The sequence below is a fragment of the Mercenaria mercenaria genome, unplaced genomic scaffold, assembly GCF_021730395.1.
Source record: "Mercenaria mercenaria strain notata unplaced genomic scaffold, MADL_Memer_1 contig_4798, whole genome shotgun sequence".
Lineage (NCBI taxonomy): Eukaryota > Metazoa > Mollusca > Bivalvia > Venerida > Veneridae > Mercenaria > Mercenaria mercenaria.
In genome coordinates, this window is record NW_026463054.1 from 32,029 (window position 1) to 53,987 (window position 21,959).

The window sequence follows — 21,959 nt, forward strand, 5'->3', positions numbered from 1 at the left end:
GTTCATAATTTATATTTAAATTCCACCCTCTAGATCTATAGTGTTTACTAGATAGATATGCCATGTAAATTCAAATAGGCAGCACTTATGTTGTTGTTGTATTTTTCGTTGTATTGCAAATGCTGAACTAAAGAAACATGAATTACTTGAACTTTTATTTTAGGTCACATCTTGAGTAGGTGCAATTGGCTGCTTATTCAAACAGTGAAGCTGTCTGATAGCTCTAAATAAAGCGTATAACGAGCAGGTAGACAGAAACTGAAACAAAGTTTGATTGGAATAAGAAGGGCATATGTCATTTCCAGACTCCTTAAGTGATCACTGAGGTTTGTTTGTTAAAGTTAGATGATATTTCTGTTCTGTTAAACAAACTAGTACGCTAGAATCACTGAACAATACTCTCATTAAGTGCTAGTATGATTTTCTGAACCTTTAGCTGAGACTTGAACCTGCTCTAATAAAACAGAGTGTTTGGCCTTTGGATGTTTGAGTTGAATTACTGCTTTTCATAAATAAGGTGTGTGATATTTTACATCAGCAACGAGCTATTGGCCAGGAAAATGTATTGTTACTTCCAGACATATCACACAGGAAACAGTATTAAATCATAAGCTTTTTATACCTAATTTTAACATAAAGCATCATTGCGCATTTAATAGGTTTAAACATCATTCAAATATCCATCTCTGTACCTATTTTAAAACAGCAAATAGTTTTATTAATGCTCCAATGTTGAGAAATTTAAATGCTGTTTATATAATGAAATCCATTTTTCTTTTGCCAGGCTGTTAAAGAACAGGACTTTGAGGTCATGTTGGAGGTAAAAAAAACCCCACTCCTCCAAAATTAGTGATATTTACCAGAAATGACAAAGCAGAGACAGCCTATTTAGTAGGAAATTGTACCGCCACAAGGTGCAATAGGGAGAGCCCAGTGTTATTTGCAGTTCAGTTATTTGTAACATTCTGTGTTTTCGACATTGGATATCCATTATTAAGCAATGTCTTTAGGATTCTTGCAGCAATTTGTATTTGAAGAACAGTATACAAATGAAAGTTAAGAAAAACTTCTGTGAGAAGTATAGAACAGTATTTAAATAAATGAGTTACATGGTTAAGGTATTGGGAGGATAATAAAATTAGCAGTCATTTGCAAAAATTTCTTTCTTCTGAAATATCATTCTGGTTTGTATTTTGCTGAAATCAAATGCAGCAGCTCAAGATAGGGAATAGTTTTCAGTAATGCTAATATCAATGAATGGCACCACTGGTCTCTTTTGAGCAGATAGATTGACCTTTTTCAAATAATATTACTGGTAGGCCCTACTGGGCTTTTCAAAATAGTATTTTTGGTACTGAGCAGGGACAAAATGGACTTATTGGTACTGAGCAAGTTGATTGACATTCTCAAAATGTTACTATTAATTGTGAGCAGACAGGTTGATATTTTCTAAATGCAATTGGAACTGAGCAGGCTTTTAACATTTTCCAGATGAAATTGTATATATATATTATTGCATATTACAATAATTCATAAATAAATGTGTACTTTTTTATGTTCTGAGCTGTATGCAAGAATAAAATAGTAGTATATTTTTCTATATTATTGTATAAGTCTGTCAAGGTTATGTCTAGTCTAAATGTTGGTTTTATGCCACTGATGAAATAATTAAACTAGTGATTCCAACCTTACCTGATTTATTTGCTTTGGGTAAAAAAAAATATCCTGAATATTTCTTAAGTGCCATTTTATCTTTCAAACTTGGATTACGACCATCGTCTATTTGCAGGAGTACAAAATTCTGTCAATATTTTTTCATTATGGTAATTTTTTACACAGTTTCTAAAATTTTTAGGATAGGGAACACTTATACAGGAAATTATGTTCAAAGCATGGTAGCTTGTTTGTCATGTACTGTATTGATCCAAAGTGTTTGCTTCTTTTCACCCATTTGACGACAGGATGATTTTTATAATACGCAGATTAAATAAATCATTTTGGAGCAAAGCAGTAAAAACAGTAAGATAAATTTTATTTTGAACTCAAGCAGTTCAGCCATACGCTTCAATAAAACAGTTACAATATACACAAAAACAGACTGTGTAACAATGAATATATATACCAAATGAATTTATTGATAATAAGATATTTTGCAGCAGACTAATATCTTCATACGTATTATGACAGTTTTTTCAGGTATGTTTAAAATACAACTAAAGAACACTATACATGTACATAAAAAGCTCATGCTTGTAAAATAGTCAGATTAAATAGTTGCACATGATGTTGGTAGTTTTTCTTCAAAATGTTTATGAAATAAAGTTATTTTTTCAGCAGTAAATGTTATTATGTATAACAAATATCCCTTAGAAAAACATGTCTCTTATCCAGTGTTCAAAACTGAATGCAGTATGTTCAACTAATGCTCATATTCTTAACGTCCATGTCTTTGAACATGTTCTAGGCGTTCAATATCTGTTGCATTGGAATTGAACACGTCTGGAGTTAAACAAAAGACCACCTGGGTGTTCATAGACTGTTTATTTACGGAACTGTAGGTGTTACCAATCTGAACACTAACATTAAAAAATAGAACATCTAGCTGTTCATAAGGTGTTCCACAACAGAACAGCTGGCTGTTCATCGGGCGTTCTTTCTTTGACCAGCTAGTGTTAAAAGTTTGAACACTAGTATTAGGATTTTGAACGCAAAGACGCGTTCAATATCTGTTGCAAATTGGCGTTCAAAGCGTGTTCAGTTCCTTAACACTTACATTTACAGTGTAGAAGCATTTTCTGGAAAGTTTATATCCTGGAAGATATGTTCAGTGTCACATCAAGATGTAGTGAAAACCCTGATTAACGTATTGAAACTTAAAAGAAAAAACACAAAATGATAAAAAAAAAAAATAGAAGCATAATACTAAATTGGCATGTGCAACCACTGCAAGGATGTACAGAAGTTGTCTTTCTCATAAGAATACATGTACTACTGATAAAATTTGCAAAGCAACACGCTTATAAATAACATATCTTTATCAAGGGCACATACTTGTATCTCGGATATAACACCTGAACAAAATAAGTTTTAAAAATGATAGGAAATACGTTAATTTACAACTAAGAAGTTTATCTATGCATTTAAATCGAAACATGTCAATAAAGTGACAGTATTTTTACAAGTCATTCATTGTAAGACATACTCACTTTTCCATTTGTAATTACTCGCTACATAAAAAACTATGTAATTAACCGGTCAAAACATGTTTCATCTTTGACGTTTTGTAGTGTCATTTGATCAAACATTGTTTTCAGTTAAACAAAGATACTTAGGCTAGGTGTCCATTAAGTTTTAGATAGAAATGCAGCACGGTGTAAGATTTAATGCATATAATGCAGGGATGGTAAGAATATTTTACAGTTATGATATTTTCCGTATTCAAAAAACCGTTTTGAATTAACGAAATGTTTTTTCTTCTTTTTTAATTTCCCAGAAAGACATGTTAATCTTATGCTGTGAGCCGGTTGCCCCAACCGTAACGCCAAATAGTGATAATATTATTTTTATAAGAGCGGGGTGGTAAGGAAAATCCGAGGTTATGACCAGGAAAAGGGGGTTTATTAATAAAACCCGGCCCGGCCCGGCCCGGCCCGGCACAAACAAAGGAAATAACCGATTCCGATTATACGGAAACCACCGGCAACTTACGGACGGAAGGCTAATATAATTACGAACGGTTATACCGTCATCTTAGTCGATGCAAATGTGTAATTTACTTCATCATTACAGAACTACAAGATAAGTATTTAATATTGATGAATGTTTGTTCAATGAGGTATTTCACTTGACATACGCAAATACCTAAAATAACGAGATAGTTTAGGTGTTTCAAATAAACTCAATGGAGCTCGGCAATCGACATTTCATTTTGTGTAACGGGCAGACATGAAATAGCACATGGCTGGACACTTTCAACAGAACTTAACAGACTAGTTAATGTTACGTCATTATGAACTACTTTCACAACTACTGTGTGACACTGGGTTTTTTACTACGGCGAAGGGGCCTTTACTGAGTCGTTACAGTCGCCTGCATGTGTTTTTCGTCCTACTGTTTCACAAACTGGCAGGTGGATGGGGTGGGGGGTGGAGAAAATATAAATAAGAACTGTCCTACAATTTTTAAGCAGGTGAAAATCGTTGATCTTGATAAATGCCAGTTAAATTAGAAACTTTGGCTATTGGTCTACAAGAGAACGTGATTATAAATCTATGAATATTAAAATAAACAAATGACTTTAACTTTTAAATATATGTGACAGAATGTAACTTGATATCGACACGATATCATTCGTAATTATATAAGCCTTCCATCCGTAAGTTTCTGGTGGTTTCCGTACAATCGAAATCGGCTATTTCCGTGGTTTGGGCCGGGTCGGGTTTTATTAATACAACCGTAACCGCAAAAAGCCTTTTCCCTCCTGCTTTCCGAGTATACTGACATCTTATTAATGTTTCTACTAGATAAATTAAATGCGCCAAATGGAATAAACAAAAAAATAAAAACAAACAATTCGGTTATGTCCATGACTTGTCATTCAATTACAAATCGATGAGTTTCTTAAAGAAATATTTAGGTTAAGTAGTATTCTACATAATGATTGACATTAAGGCCATTTCCTCATATTTCTGTAAATACTATGTCAGGATTTGACAAATATACGTGTTATCGCTTTGTGAGAATTAAAACCTGCGCTAAGTTAAGTGACAGGGGCCTGTTTCGTATTATGGTCTAGTACGATTTTTTTCACTACAACAGGTAGATCTGTAAAAGCGTTTGTATTCAAATGGTTACTAATAATAATTATAAAATGAAGGACTCCTAAGTACGAGTAATTAATGTGTAAAACAAACTAATGCTTGAAGCTCCATGTAGATGGTCTGGTCTAAAATCTTACCAGAGATACCGGAACTCAGATAAAACGGAAATGGTCATCCATCCATCAAGATTTAGCTTAAATTTGTGGAAAAAGTGCATGGATACAAATATGGTCGCACGCTTTATAAATATACATATGTTTTAGGCCAGTCGTTTGCAGATAATAAGGTACAGGTCGCACAAGGATTGCATTTTGGACCATTTATATCTCAAAATTTTGTGTCTTGAAACTGGTGTTTCACTCTTTTTTATCATAGAAACAACAGAACCCGTTCGTCAGGCTAAAAATGTCACAACAACAAGCGCAACAACAAAAGTTATTTCTTTTTACGGTATGATAAACAATTATTGCGCTTTAGCATAAAACGGAAGAAAGTTATATTTAGTCTCTATCTTGGAATAATTATTGGTTATTAGATTTGTATAAGAATTGAGAAAATACGCTGGAAATATGCTTCGGATATTCGGCGACGTAATGGGTGGAATATTATTCCGAGAAATATGGAGTGCCCATTTCTAGATGCAATACAAACATTTTGTTACATTCACAAAAGTATATTATTTCTATTTTAATGGTACAAATTCCTGTTTATAAAAACTTTTAAACACAATGGCAGACATGAAACTGGTGTCACAAATGACGTCGCAGGCCCTATATGATATTTATTTGGACGTCAACATTATATTAGAAAAATATTGACGTTTCAGATTTCATTAGAACTCATAATAATTTATAGATAGGTATCAAATAACAGACCGTATTTTATGGCTCACCCGTCAGTAAATTTATATTAATGCAGTTCAAAAATGCTTAGAAAAGAAGTAGTTTAGCTTTAAAATGATCACATTCATTCAAATTTGTAAAAAAAGTCCCTTTTTAAGCTGGATATATTTCCAGTTTTTAAAGCTGGAAAAAATTCCAACATTTAAAGCTGGAAAAAATTCCAACTTTAAAAGCTGGAAAAAATTCCAACTCCTAAAATTGGAAAAAAATCCAGTTGGATTTAGATTTTTTTAAAAACCATTTTAAACTGACTAAAAACATCGTTATTCACTATTTATGTTTAAGGGTGTTCATTGATCCTGTTTATAAATGTTTACAATAAATCTGAATTTTTTTCTGAAAATGTCCAATCGGATTTTTTTCCAGCTTTTTAAATGGGATTTTTTTATTTACCATAGTATGGATCTCAAACCAAGACAAAAAGATGGTAAAACACAAAAGTAACACACATATGCCTTTAAATTTGTCATAAAAAATTTATCGTTTTCCGCCCGGAAAAAAAATCCAGCCCGTCAAAATATTGCAAAAATGTCCGATTGGATTTTCAAAAATTCCAATCGGACGCCATATATCCGATTGGAAATTGGAAAAATCCAATTGGCCAATTTTTTTAAATCATCTTTTTAGTACATAAGAAAATTAATAATAATGCAAAACTATATCATTTATTGCTCTTTGGTCCCTAAACTACCATCCAAGCTAAAACAGAAGTTTCTAAGTCACTTAGAAATGGTAGTGAAGTTTGCCAAAATCCTGGTTTTGCAAAGATATCCTGGTGGCTGTTCATTACAAACATTATATTTTTTTTTCCATTTTCTTTTCCGTACACACATTATGTTTTTTAGATTTAGCATGGATCTGAAGTTTATGTTTCGTCAATGATTTGAACTGGCAAGATTTACAATGGTACACGGCAACCTTCTCTGAATGCACTCTTTCCCAATGTTCTTGGAATCTGGAATATCTAGGGAATTTTCTGGTAGTTCATGTTGTTATTGGGCATGCCATACCCTCGGACGGCCGGATAACGTTGCTGAAAAGGAAGAGAAATAATTATATGGATGAATAATCACCCTGCATATTCTGGAATGAACAATCATCCCTTCTTAAATAATAATTAATTTAATCCAGGAGTCGAACCTGTACCCTACTATTACACTTTTTTTTTTTAAGTTTGATAATATCAAATATCAGTAGTTCCTGCACTGGCTGGAACAGATAAAACAAAGTATATAATTATAATGTTTATAAGAAACAGAATTCAAAGTATAGTAAATACTATACCATTTATGGATATTTTTTAATTCGAGCTGATTCAGTCTATTATTAAACGGCTATAATATTATATATCATAGATACAAAAGCAGTTTACATACAGGAATATACAAATATACAAGAAAAGGAGTGCTTCGGGGCAGGAAGCATGCTTAGTCATAATAGGTGCTATCCTAACGAAACTTGGTTTATATATTTAATACTTTTGTACAGATATTGTCAGTATACGTGAATAAACATGGTGATAAATAACAGTATATTATAAATAGATTGCGCATTAACATACAGAAATACGTATATAAAACGCAATAAAAATAAATTTCGGATGCGGTCTCGCACTATAGTGTTAATATCTATGTATTTAGTTTATTCAGGGGGAATATATTTCCCTAGGTTTTATCTGTCTCTCTCGTCTAGACCGTGGGACAAACGGAACTGCTGTTGACTGTACAGGCGGCAATTCTTGTGCAACAGACACGTCGGACACTTCCGGTCGCTGTTGAAGACTGGTACCAGATTCGAGCCTGATATCGTCTGATTCGTATGATCCAGTGACGTCTGCTGTTGCAGCAGATACAGGTTGCCTTTCCGATGGTGGGTTATAACACGGTTTGAGATGGTCTACATGTACATTGATAAAATTGTCGCCCTGTTCTTTTTGAATTTTATATACAAGAGGTGTTATTTTCTGAATAATTTTATAAGGGCCGACCCAACTCATACCGAACTTCTGTTTAGCTTTTGGAGGGTAATACCGCCAAACAAAATCGCCAACTTCAAACGTTGGTGGTTTCAAATTCCGTTCATAATTGGCTTTTTGTCGCTTTGACGCAATACCTAATGCATTATAGGTGAACTGGAACGCATTCTGTGACGCTTGTCGGACCCATTCGATGTACTGTATGGGGCATGGGTCATAATCTTGATCAGGTGGGTTTCCGACCATGAGATCCGACCATATGGGATACTTGAGTTCGCGATTAAGCATAAGCAAGTTAGGGGTACATCCGGAACTTTTCTGTTGTGTAGCTCTGTAACTTGCCATTACATAAGGTAAGTGATCGTCCCAGTCGTCACGAGCATCAGAGTTTACAAATCTGGACAGCATTGAAATAATACTAGAATTCATTCTTTCAATTAAACCATCTGATTTCGGGTTGTATGGACAAGTTTTCGATTTCTCGACGTTAAGCAATTTACAAATATGTGTAAACAACTCTGACCTAAATTCAGGGGCCTGATCTGTATGCAACTGCGTGGCGCAGCCAAACCTTAAAAACACTTCCGTCACTAATTTATCAGCGACAGTTAATGCTGTGTGATCTTTCAGCGGAAAATCTTCCATCCATTTGGTGAAATAATCGCCAATAACTAGTATGTATTCATTTCCGTCTCTGGTGCGAGGGACCGGACCTAATATATCAAGAGCCAGAACAGACATAGGTTGGTAGACATGGAATTGTTGCAGGGGATTTCGGCAAAGTCCTGGACCGGGTTTCGAACGCGCACAAAGCTCACAATTTCTACACCACCTTGCTATGTCGTCTTTCATCCCTACCCAGTAAAAACGTTGTTTAATGGCGTTTACGGTTCGATCCCGACCCAAATGTCCTGCGTACCTTTGTTCATGGAGTTGCTTGAAAATTTTGTTTTGCATTTCTTTCGGTGCTACCAATTGTAATACAACTCTACCTGTTTTATCTTCGTATTTCTTGTATAATACGTCATTTCTGATAAAAAGAACTTCCCACTGGTTAAATAGATGAATAACATGGGGCAATCTTTTAATAACTTGGGATTTCTGTGGCTTTATGACGTGCAACTTTTTAGGTCGGACAATTTCTTGTATTACTGCGTCATTTTCTTGCATTTTACAAAGTTGACTGGTTGTCCAAGATTCTAACCAGTTTGGTAGAAGTACTTCCGGCGTATCCGGATCGTCTTCTACAGCCTGTGTAACAGAATACAAAGTTTGATTTTGTATAGGTACTACGGGATCTGAAGAGAATGTCTCTTGCTCTGGCAACATTTCAGTCACCAAGGGAAATAAATCTTCCGCACTCTGTCCATTATCAATACGAGTTGTCGTTTCTGTCTGATCATTTTCTAGCGAACAGTCACTACAGTCTGGTCTCGAACATTTCTGAGCCGGAAGTCGGCTTACAGCGTCAGCATTCGCGTGAGTTTTTCCTTTCCTGTATTCTATCGTGTAGTCATACGCACCTGACATAGCTAACCATCTAGCCAGAAGTCCCTGGGGTTCTTTGAAATTGTTTAACCACTTTATGGGAGCATGGTCAACGCGGAGTATAAAAGATCTCCCTAACAAATATTGTTTGAAATGTTGTACAAAATACACTACGGTATACAGATCTCTTTTCGTCGTACAGTAATTCTGTTGTGCGACATTAAGTGCGTGACTTCCATAAGCGATTACTCGCTCTTGTCCGTCTTGTTCTTGTTGAAGTATTCCCGAAATGCCGAATCCACTCGCGTCACAATCTAATACAAATTTTCCTTTGGATTCTAAGGGAAATGCGAGAACGGGACTCGAACATAAGTGCAATTTCAGGTCAATGGACGCTAATTCTTGTTCTAAGCCCCAATGGAACTTTACTCCTTTACGCGTTAAGTCTGTTAGGGGTTTCAGCTTATCAGAACAAGCGGGTATCATTTTTCTGTAGTAATTAATTATACCAGCAAAAGCTCGGACTGAAGATTTGTCAGTGGGTCTGGGCCGTTCACGAACAGTTTTAACTTTCTGCGGGTCGCAAGTTATACCTTCTTGTGTAATTAAATGTCCCAGAAACACGCATTCCTCTTGAAACAATTTGCATTTTGTGGGTTTAAGTTTTATTTTGGCGTCACGAAAACGCTGTAATACCTCTTTGAGTTTGGCTAATGCAGAACTAAAATTATCTCCCTTTTTCATGACATCATCTAAATAGACCAAGCACTTTTCGTACTGAAGATTTTTCAGTACTATTTCCACGAGTCTCTCAAAAGATCCTGCTGCATTTTTCAGACCAAAACACATAACTCTAAATTGAAAATGTCCTTTTCCTGATATCCTAAATGCTGTTTTTGATTTATCGTACTCGCTTAACCTGATCTGCCAGTATCCTGAGGCACAGTCTAGGGTATAATAAAATGCTTGTTCAAACTTCTTGTTGGTAACTTTTAAGGCGCTTAGGTCAAAGAGCATACCCTCGCATACCATATAATCAATTAGAGGTACATATCATTGATCAGTACATCGCCGGTCTGGGAAACTTCGAACTTCAACGTCATGTCCAACTCCACCACCCATCGACCCTAGATCAAGCTATTAGTCTCGCAGTAGAGTATTGTACTCTACAAGGGTCATTGGCCAAATCACAAAACCAACTGTAGAACGAAGGGAGATAACCTTCGAAAACACATCTCGACAAGACGACACGATTAACTCCCTTAGACCTTTTAATTTTAAACCTGAGTTCAGCCTTCAGGAACTTGAAACTTTAGTGTCTTCCATGAGGCGATCAGCAGTAAATTAGACGAAATTACCCTGAAAATGGAAAAACAGACAAATAATGAACCTTACAGGGGCAGGTCTCCCGCTCCTAGAAATTTTTCTTCAACACGGGCCAATGATAGAAGAACGTCCCCTGAATCGTCGAGATGCTTCGGTAGAAGGGTATCTCCAGCCCCTTCACCAAGGTCAAGGTCAAGGCCAACTTCACAAATAGTATGTGGCTATTGTCATAAGGATGGTCATGTAGAAACAAGGTGCTTTAAGAAAACAAGAGATAATCAGAACCAGGAAAACTAGTTTCGACTGGTCTAGCGGCCGATAGCCCAGTCGTGAATGAGAATCAGAAGAAAAGGCCAAATGAATGCAATTCAAACTCAAGCTTTAAAAGCACGCTCCCCACAGAAGAACAGAACAGAACAGAACAGAATCACAACCGGTCCAAAGAAGGAAACCAGTCAACACAAACTTCTGAGAACAGTACACAATGTGACACATCTGCACTTACAACCGATTTGGCAGAATCTCTGAATAACACTGAGACCTCTTCACACCCGGAAGCGCATACGTCTCTGTCAAATAGTTCCAACGAAAAGTCATCAATAATTGATGAAAATCAAAAATGTTTGTATGTAAATGCAAAACTAAATAGACTTGAAGGACAAATGCTAATAGATTCAGGCTCTACTTGTTGTGTTTTAACTACCAAAGCCTATAACAAAATGAAGAACAAACCTGAGCTCCAACCTGTTAGTCGTAAACTCGTGGTAGCAAATGGCAAAGAGATGTCAGTTTTAGGTCAGTGTGAACTAACCATTGAAATTGAACACTTGTCATTTTCACAAAATTTTAGTCATAGCGGATGTTGAGGAAAGTCTAGGAATTCTAGGTATTGATTTCATGGATGAATATGATGCTAGAATTAAGATAAAACAAAAAATCTTTAAAACAAATAAGGGTCAAGTTAAGCTTCGCAAGAAGTCTTCAAACATATGCGCAAGAGTAAAATTATGTCAAGCAGAAACGGTACCTTCAAAATCAGAAATTATCGTGAAAGCGTATGTAAATCGTCTCAATGCAGAAGACATATCAATATTAGAACCGACAAAGGATTTTATGCAAAAAGGCATCATGGTTGCAAGAACGCTTATCGATCCCATCAAACCGAAGTAGCAGTATCTTTACTTAACATCAGCGAAAAAGACATACGGATGCCTTCAGATTCCGTCCTAGGTGCAACAGATGCTATTCTACAAGATTCTGCTTCTCATAGTGACAGGGAAAACTCATCCACAAGAGAATTTCCAGAACACTTACGGGGCTTAATCAAGAACACTTCGAAAAAGCTTACCCTCGAACAAAAACAACAACTCACGTCTCTAATAATAGAATATAGCGACGTTTTCATAGGTCCGGATGGAAAAGTAGGCCAAACAGATTTAGTGGAACACTATATAGACACAGGAGATACGAAACCTTTTAGGTTACCAACAAGAAGAATTCCCGTAATTAAACGAAAAAGTGTAGAAGAAGAGGTAGATAAAATGTTAGATCAAAAAACAATAGAAGAAAGTAACTCCCCTTACAATAACCCAATTTGTCTTGTTCCTAAAAAGGACGGAACCGTTCGTTTTTGTATTGACCTGAGAGAATTGAATTCTAAAACTCAATTAGATGCGTACCCGTTACCAAGAACAGACGAGACATTAGAACGCCTGTCTTCATTGTTGGTAACAAATTTGTTCAAAATGGACCAAAAAAATATGACCAGTCAGTGTTTGAGCCATCAAATGTCGCTGGGGTCAGTACCTTTTTATTGGACTGTGAATATGTATGCTGTGGTTCGTATGCATTACGAGATAAGGGGTATGTTTGGGCAAGAAAATTATGTTCTGTGGGTACAAAGTGACTGTGTCCTTGGGGAAGTTGTTGGTATATAGTGTCACTTGACTGTGCGCGTTGCAACCTTTGCGACTGCAGATTATCAAAGGGAAGATGACTCTCCATATGCGTATCATAGGTAGGTATGTTTTGTTCTTCTTTTGGAATGAAGTATGCATTATGTGGCATATGTGTTTGTTGTGTGTACATATGAGTTGCTTTCCCTATGGTTCTATGTGGAGTAAAAGGTTGTTGTGACGTGAAATCATGAACAACTTGGGTAGGCATATTAATGAATGGGTTGGTTGAACTATATTCGTGTGTTTCAGCTATATGTGGCTGTACTTGAGAGTACATGTTAATTTCACGGTCAAAATCTATATAAATCCTCCATAACTGGACACGAATTTCGTGTAATCCGGTCTTCTTTATTCTTTGGCGAATAAGTAAAGGTTTTATCCATTGAGTATACAGTAACGGTAAATGAACAAAACAAATTATTGATAATCTCACGTCGTATACATGAGTGTTAATACAGCCTACGATTTCATGTAGTATACATGAATGTTACTATGACACGCGTGTATATTTTACCCATACATGTATATACAATAAAAAGAAAACAAACAAGGAAAATAATAAATAAGGAAAATATACAACATTTTAGAAGGATTTGTCACGGCACCAATGTGGTGGACGGGGTTTAGGCTCTACCTAAACTCTAGTGGTAGAAAGTTCGAATCCCGTCCAGGCAAAGCCCCGAGATCGTATAGTGGATTAGATTCTAAATTCTAAACTCTATTTTTTACTTACTGAAAGAATACTAACAAAGTTAATATTTAATAAACGGATTTTATTTCATTACCTGTTCATAATAAATGTAGATCTATCTAAAGTAAACTTATCTCATAGATTTAAGTTATTTAGAAGTAGAAAGTTGTTTGGCTGACCAAACGTTCGCGGACGATTTCTCATTGTTTCCCGCCACGAACAAGCATAATTTTGCCTTTTTATTACCGTGTGCACGAGCCAGTGCACGACGGTCGGATAATCTTATCCAATAGTTTCTCTCTATCGGACTTGTTATGTGCGTAGCCATGGAAACCCGACCGGAATATTCCAAGTGGAAATCATGTATTTCCGTAAGCACTCGTGCAGACGACAATTTATGGGAGAGAAAGTATCGGACAGATGACAACGGCTACTACATTATCATAAGTAGGATGACTTTAAAACTTTCGTCAACTTGCATGTGATATGCTCTCGGCCAATGAAAGCGGCACAGTTGCTCGTGTATAATAATGAGTTATGATAGGCAAAATGTTTGTATTGTAATCTGTTTAAAATAACAAAAGCTTCATTCATTCAGTTTGGTTTAGCATAAGAAATGTTTATACCCATTTAGCTTAAGAATATCTCTTTTTATTGTGCAAACAGCTTTGTTATGATACTATTGTGATATTTAACAAATGTAAGATTCCTTTTAATCTGGTGTGTACTCCTTAGCAAGTCTATTATTTTACACCAATGTAGGAAAAGTGTTCCATTACGTAATCGAGGAAACTTTTCCACCAAATGTGCAGGGACAGTATTCCTGATTTGTTCATGACAAATATGACGCTGAAGTGCGTGTTACCTTTCCACTCAATATGCAAGCAAACATCTCACCAATTTGCAGGAAAAGTTTTCTTGATATGTTTACGAGAAATGTTACACTGAAATGTGTGTTAAGTTTTTACTTATAATGCAAGGAAACCTCACACCAATTTGCAGGAAATTGCCCCTGATCTGAATATGGAAACATTTCTATAAACATTTCTATAAACAAATCGGCGAACATTTACCTGTTCTCAATCAAGGAAACATTTAGCTATGCTGCTATCCATTGTAGATGTTTGACTTACCGAGAGATCTATTATTGTCCGTCTACAAGCCCACATTACTGTGAACGTCAAACAAATAAGAATAATATTCGCTATAAATGCGAGCACGTCTGCAAACGCAGTGGAATTTACATCTGAGCTGTCTTTTCCGCAGTGTATTAGATCATTTCTCTTGCTTGTCTGGCTTGTTCCGTGTAGTGTTAATGAAATGTGGTGCACAGCAGTATTGCCTGAAACAGTAAAAGGTAATGTCATTCTGACATTCGAGGTTAAATTAAATCAAATATATAATTTTTGGTGTTGGTTACGTAGTCTGTAAGAAGACTGTAAGAAGACGAAACACACAAAAAAGTGTCAAAAAGAATACCATACCAGATTTGTGAGATAATATTGCTTCGGTAATAAAATCAAAGCCCTGAGATTGAGAAGCGTAGCTGAACCGGTATGCATTTTAATAGAGAAGCCCGGCAAGAAAAGAGTCCATCATTTTGCAGAGATCACTAAATGCTTCTAGTTTTTCTGTATTTATTGAACTAAAAAGTAACCCACATCCAGACCATAGTTAGTAACGGTCACTCGAATAATAAGCTTTGACATAAAAGCAGACTAAGGCTTTAAAGGTCGTCAAACCAAAAACAAAATCAACCTTTGTAAATTTAAAAACAATTCTTTCAAAACTGTGTAACAATTTTTTTTAAAAATCTTACATAAAACAAAGAGAGATGAAACATTCAGTATATAGTAGGCCCAATATTTTCTAAATGTCAAGAAATCCAACTGATTCAGTTAAGACTATTGTGTGCGCACTTGAAGATAATCAGGCCAGACTAGCAGCATATCAACAAAATACAACAAGAGGGTTGGCAAGACTAGATCAGTTATATATAAGAAAGGGGTCCTTTTGCCATTTTTAATTACGAATGACTACTATTTTTTTTTGAAAATGCTTCATAAAAAAATCTCTATCCGTGATTTTCACGTTATAAAGATTGGTGCTACCAACAACTTATATTTTTAGCGGATAAATATGGTTTTCTGTGTGTCACTCATCCTGGTCACATGACAAATATTTACCTCGTAACTAAAGTAGTTCAACGAGTACACAAAAATCAATACATTTTAAAATTTACATCTCACATTTTACTTAAAGCACTGAAATACTGATGGGCGATTTTCTTGTCGGTATGAGGGAAAATTTCGGCTCAAACCCCGCTACCAGTCGGACTGTTAATGATTATCTTCTAGTCCTTTTCATTCAAAAACACGATGGTTAGGAAAATTAATGGACCCGTAACAGTGAATCTCCTTTTTATCTCCTATAAAATGTTTGGTATAATGAATTATCTGCGATTGTTTCATAGTGGTTATCACTTTGAAATTTGTCTATGTTTGAGCTTGAGGAAATAACATAAGTTATACAAAATTTAGAAAAACAAAGACACGATTAAAGTTGTGCGAAACAATGTTAATTTCAAGATTGTATCAAGTTTATGCAATTATCAAATTATTAAACATAACCAGTAATTGTCCACAATATAAATATTACCAGAAATACAGTTGAAAACGGATGTTTAAACAAAAAATTGCTTACCTCTACACCGCCAACCCCTCCCCCGAGGAAGTAAATACGACACAATGCACTTTTTAAAAAATCCATATGACAGATTTATTCAGTATATACAATATTACTATCAGCGTTTGTGAGAATGTTTCTTAAACGAACTTGTTTAGAATAAAACTGCAAAAAAAAGGGGGAAAAAAGCAACAACAAAGAAAAAAATAATGAGTGCCGTTAAATCAAATAATATCATTAGTTTCTATTCTAATATTATTACTTTCTACTGTAAATATAAACATTACTTATGTGGCAAAATAGAACATGTAAGCTGTTTCGGTATAAAAACCGTGGAATGTTGTCATTTTTTCTTCACTTGACTGTGGCAATGCCACGCAGCGCTTACCTCCCCTAAAACCTATAGCAACTAATCTGGAAGTTTTAAAATCTAAGCTTCAGTTTAACATTATTCATATTTTGTGCTCATTATTTCTTGTATTATATGCAGAAATCATACCTTGTAAATGTAACACTTTTATTGAACTTATATAATGCGCAGTAAAATTCATATCGACATTTGTTATGAACGAAGATCTGCTCTGAACCAGTGTTTGTTTAATGACCTATCTATAGATCGAGGTAATAAATCCTGTTTCCGTTTAAACAACGTAAGTGATTATCTCAGTATTTCGGTTAAATTTTAATTCGATATGTTGCATATATTTATGTTAAAAACGTCTTACATTTCTCATTGTTAATAGTTTTATCTTTGCATATTACACACTGAGTGTCTTCTGTCAATGCGTTTTACCTAACAAAAGACGTAAAAGTTCCATTCATAGCTGTGTGAAGTTGGCTAAACAAACGACATACGAAATTCAAATTCAAAAGGCGTACGTAGGATTTATATAGGCAGATGGCCCCCGATTTTTGAAAAATAAAAAGATCGATGACAGTGTTAAAAATCGACAGTTTTCATTAAACTAAACTTTAAACTAACGAACTGTGTCGTTTTTAATATTAACACGTTCTCAATATATTTATGTAAAATGAGTTCAAAGTACGAACGGTACTGGCATTTTGTGTTAAAACTGCTAAATTCGGCCATTTCAGACTCAAAATTCGCTTATTAGCAACCCTTGCTTTGATTAACAATTTATAACAGCTATTACATTTGTTAATTCCATTTAATATTTTCCTAACCAGAAATCAAAGCAAGGGTTGCTAATAAACGAATTTTGGAAAAAATGATAATATTTGTCTGGCCTTTTTCACGTATACGAGTAGCCTCCCTTGAAGCTAGGTGCTCGTTGCCAGGCAATATTATAGGTGGATGTGAAAACGAAAGTAGATTATTTATCGTGGAATAATTACAACTGCTTACCTTTCTACGTGGAATTTATATGGTAAGTGGATTAAATGTCATTTTGTTGTGTTAAATAAATTAGAAGAGTATTCATTCGATTCTCTTTCAATGGAAACCGAGCAGAATTATTGCCACACAAGTGTCACAACGGTACAGTTATCTGTGACAGTGACACACAATCAACGTAACAATGATTTGCAGTTGTGAATAGAGATATTCAACACTTCTGTATTTTCGAATGATTTTTTTCAGCACTTGATTAGTAAATTTGACATCGTTAGAGCTTCGGACATACCTAGTAACCGGACGATGTTTATGAAGACGACAACAATAATGACATTTCATAAATTAAATGGACTGGGAAGGGGTGTCTGTTAAGTTATTAACCAAGGAACCCTTAAAATGGTGATGTTTTGGTCATAACTCTCCACCTTGATAAGACTGCAAAAGAAAAAAATTCTGCTGACACAGTGTTTACATATTTTGCATTATTTTTCTGATTTGTTTACAACAGTAGATTCAACCTGATGGAAGGTGTGTACTCATTGAATACATGATCTCTATTAGATCTTTAGAGTCTATATGAATATTTCATATTTACTGAAAGTAATGAAGCAATAATTTGACAAATACAAGCAAGCAGATATTGTTTATTGATTATTAAAATGTGGAATATTTTTCTGATGTCCTTCACAAATGAGACAAACCCCTCAGGTATAAAAGAATGCTTCACTGTCTGCTTTATTCATGTCAACAGAATATGACTGAAATTGTAAAGGTCTTCTCATCATTATTACTGTGATGTCTTGCACTAATCAGTGTTTGTTTTGTATTATATTTCAGGTAATGGTATGAATTGAGATGATTTATTTAGTTACCTTCAACTGGTCAGTGGTCAACAAGGTATGTCTTTTTGAAAATTGTAAATAATTTCCTTACACACTTTTTCTTATGATTAAGGCTTTCCAAGTTAATCCCCACAGTTCTTTAACTATCTATCTACTTTGATTAAACTGAAGGCATAAACACTTTAAAATATTTATTCTATATTCTGTATATCCAGGGTTGCAGTGTAATACAAGGTCCTTTTGAAATTTCCTTGACCTATATTTTCTAGAATAAAAGGAAATGTGTGCCATATTTATGCAAGAGCAACACTAGATCAACTATAAGACCCAAAATATGGTAGTGGTGTTATGACTTGTGTTCTCATGACACATTCTATTCAGTGAAAGAGCAGCTGCTGTGGAATGCCAGTCTTATACATGTACCTGTCAGGATATTTATTACCTTTTAATTCAAGAAAGTTGTTTGAAATTCATTTTGTGGCTTTATATCTAAAGGACGGACATATTCATAAAGCTTCTAACATGATTTTCATCTAAGATGTTCAATATTTTCTTGTATTTTCATCTTAAGTCTATATTTTCATCTAAGATGAAATGTAAAATTTTATTTGATGACTATTAAAAAATGTTCAGTCATATTTTGCAAAACTGTTAATAATTTATTTCTATGAATTTGCCTTTGTAGTGTGATGAATGTTGCTTATATGAAGGCATTGTTTTTATTCTTATTGAAAGTGTTAGTGACTTGAAGTTGAAATATTTTCTGAAACATTATGGATATGACATTTGTAATTAAATTAATCAATGAATCACACAATTATGCATATTGGTTATGTCATAAATTATTCTTTGATTTTTTTTATTTCAGAGAGTATTATGGTGTGTCTTGAAGCATTGAATGAGCCAAAACAACCAGTATGATAAGAAGGTAATTTAGAACTCTTTTCCTAGCCTTTCACAGAACCTGTAACTGTGGAATTGAATTAGCTAAGGAAGATCTGATTAATAAATCTTCAAAATACTAATTATATACTAGTATGCTCTGATGTACACACAGATTGTACCTTGCATTTTTGTTTTTTGTAAAGATGAGAAGATAGTACATGTATATATTTGTTTCTGCACAAGATTCAGAATCAATTTTCTATATACTATGACAAAAGCAGACAGATTTCAATATATGTCATAACAAAATTCAATACTTCAGTCACTGCATTTCAAAAGGATATATTAAAAATTTATCAAGTTGCTTTATATTACATTACAGGCCAGAGTATACAGCTTCCCAAAATGTTGAAAGACTAATCTGTTTTCTAAGGACTTGTAAGTATTTTGAATGTTTGATTTCTCTTTTTAACCCTATGATTGAATATTTCATTTCAATTAGTGATGGCACTTTTCCCAGTAATTTGCATCTATCTTTCAACATGTTTACAAGAGACAGCAAAATAGAAAAGTATTTTTTCTTACAATTTTAACATTTAACATTTTTTACACAAAAAGCAAAATATTTTAAATACTTTGAAAACTATTTTTATTTCTTTTATTCTAGGTATACCATTTAGATTGAAATTAGCCATGGACAATGAATTTGGAGGTGCATGCAGGAGCATCAGAAATAACAGACTTGGAATACATAATTTACATAATCACGATGTATGATCAATCCTATATTGTTGGTATAAAAGTCGCGTCTTCAACTCACTGGTGCGTACAAGCACCTAACTTTTCCTATTAGCCATGGATAAACAAGATAAGTCGGAAATGTAGTGACCTTATTTATCATCCCTTTATTCTTAAATTCGTCTTTATTTCATATCGTGGATGGTTTTACGGAACAAATCGAAGATGTAAAAATGTAATCGACACAGTATTTTGCCAAACTTTGTATCCAATGTATGAAATAAAATGTGTTTTCAGTTTCATGTCATAGCAGAGGAAGGTAACATGTGTGTTGAAAATGCATTTAAAATACGAATCTTGGTATTTTGGTATTGTTTGGATGTTTAATTATATGGTATTTAATATTAGAATGCTGTTTATACATAAAAATAGCGGAAATAGCTTCTCGCAAATGCAAAAATCTTGCAAAATTTAGTTTTTAGTAAGTCAACTATATTTTTTGTATAAAGGCACCATTATTATGCCACAAATATTTCGTCCCAGAGCTTAGGAAACATTAATTTTGGGAGGTATTTGTGAGGGGCGACTGTTTCTGGCTGGAAAAATCCTTCCTTTATCCTTCGGCATATAGGCCTATTTGTCAATACATGCGCGTGCCATTTTTTAATTTTTGTATAAGACCTTGTTTATTATAGTGTCGACTTATTGAATGGTCAAGTCAAATTTGGACTATGAGACACATTTTCTCTGTGCGCATTACCTCCCGAATCCTATCCTTGTAGGTCAGGCGGCCTGACGGGATTCGAACTTCGATCTGCCGCTCTGAAGGCGGACGCTAGGTCAAAGGAGACGCAAACTTTGTATGTGTGTTCATTGGGTGTATCTGAGTAAATGTAGATATAGCGATCTCTCTTTTTCTCTCTCTCTCTCTCTCTCTCTCTCTCTCTCTCTCTTTCTTTCTCTCTCTCCCTCTCTGTCAATTTTAACCGCCTCGGTAGCCTAGTGGTAGAGCGTCCGCTTCGAGTGCGGGAGGTCGTGGGTTCGATTCCGGGCCGCGTCATATCAAAGACATAAAAATAGTACTAGCAGCTTCCTCGCTTGGCGCTCTGCATTAAGGGGATAGTGCTAGGACTGGTCAGCTCGGTGTCAGTATAATGTGACTGGGTGGGGTATTATGCCACGTGTCTACGGCGTGATATTCCAGTGAGGCAACCCTATAAAGTTGGGCACTGTGCTCACTGCTACAAGTAGACACCGTCGTTTATATAACTGAAAAAGTGTTGAAAAAGACGTTAAACCCGAACACACACACACTCTCTCAATTTATCTATCTTGATTCGCAATCGAGAACAAATAATACAATGTTGTATTTCAGTTGTATTAGTATACATTATACAAATTTTCATGATCACATTGATTAACTTAATAGTCCTTTTTTGGGCTAAAAATGTTCTCCCCGATCTACATACAAGCTTTGCTATTAAACAGTTGTTTACATAAGGCAGTGTAAACCTATATATACAAATGTATGAGGATAGGCTAAGAGTTTATGAGCATGAAATTTACGTTAAAACATGCTTAAAGTTAATAAAAAATTCCTTAATGAAAAAGGCAATGACGAAAAAAAGGCGTTTTATTTACCATGTTTTGAGCTTAAATCATTCGAGAATGACAACGATATTTCCTCCATGCAATGGTTTAATCAAAAATGGCGAACAGATAATGAAGAATTCAACGGCAGACATGTAACTCGCTATTTTAAGTAAAATAAGTAAGCTAACAACAACATAAATGTATATATTTACGTATACATTTCATGTCTCATAAATACTTTCGCAATCCTAGCCTGTCCTCATGGGTTTATCTGGAGATACGGAACTTTCGGTACCGTGATCCTAGCCACTGCATTACATAATGTAAACTTCTCAAATAGCAAAATAGGCTATTTTTCAAACTCGTCCTTTGGTGACACAGTCTGTTTGTTATGTATACTGGGTTCATATAGAGTATGAATGCTTAATATAATACAAGAAATACAAGATACATTTCCCGACCGAATCTCTCGCTTGAACACCAGCGTATATGGTACATATTACGACTAAACCATGACTGCCTCGTCTGAAACATCTAATTTACAGAAAAAGTTTGCGTAATCCTGTTACATGACATTTAAATTAAATTGTTGCCCTTCGCCTTCCACAGCTTATATCGCGCAGTCGCCACGCAGTTGTCCTTCCTTACACTCACATTCACCTCTGCAACAGGTTAATGTCAAGATTTTTTACGTAACTTTGA

At 34.9% G+C, this 21,959-nt stretch overlaps 1 long non-coding RNA gene across 1 annotated transcript; it reads left to right on the forward strand.

Annotated features, from left to right (window-relative positions):
- The first annotated feature begins 17,158 nt into the window (after positions 1-17,158).
- LOC128554177 (uncharacterized) lies at positions 17,159-19,733 on the forward strand. Its single transcript, XR_008369541.1, has 5 exons — positions 17,159-17,233; positions 18,037-18,096; positions 18,910-18,969; positions 19,309-19,364; positions 19,594-19,733. It is a non-coding gene; the product is annotated as an uncharacterized LOC128554177 (long non-coding RNA).
- The last annotated feature ends 2,226 nt before the right edge of the window (positions 19,734-21,959 follow it).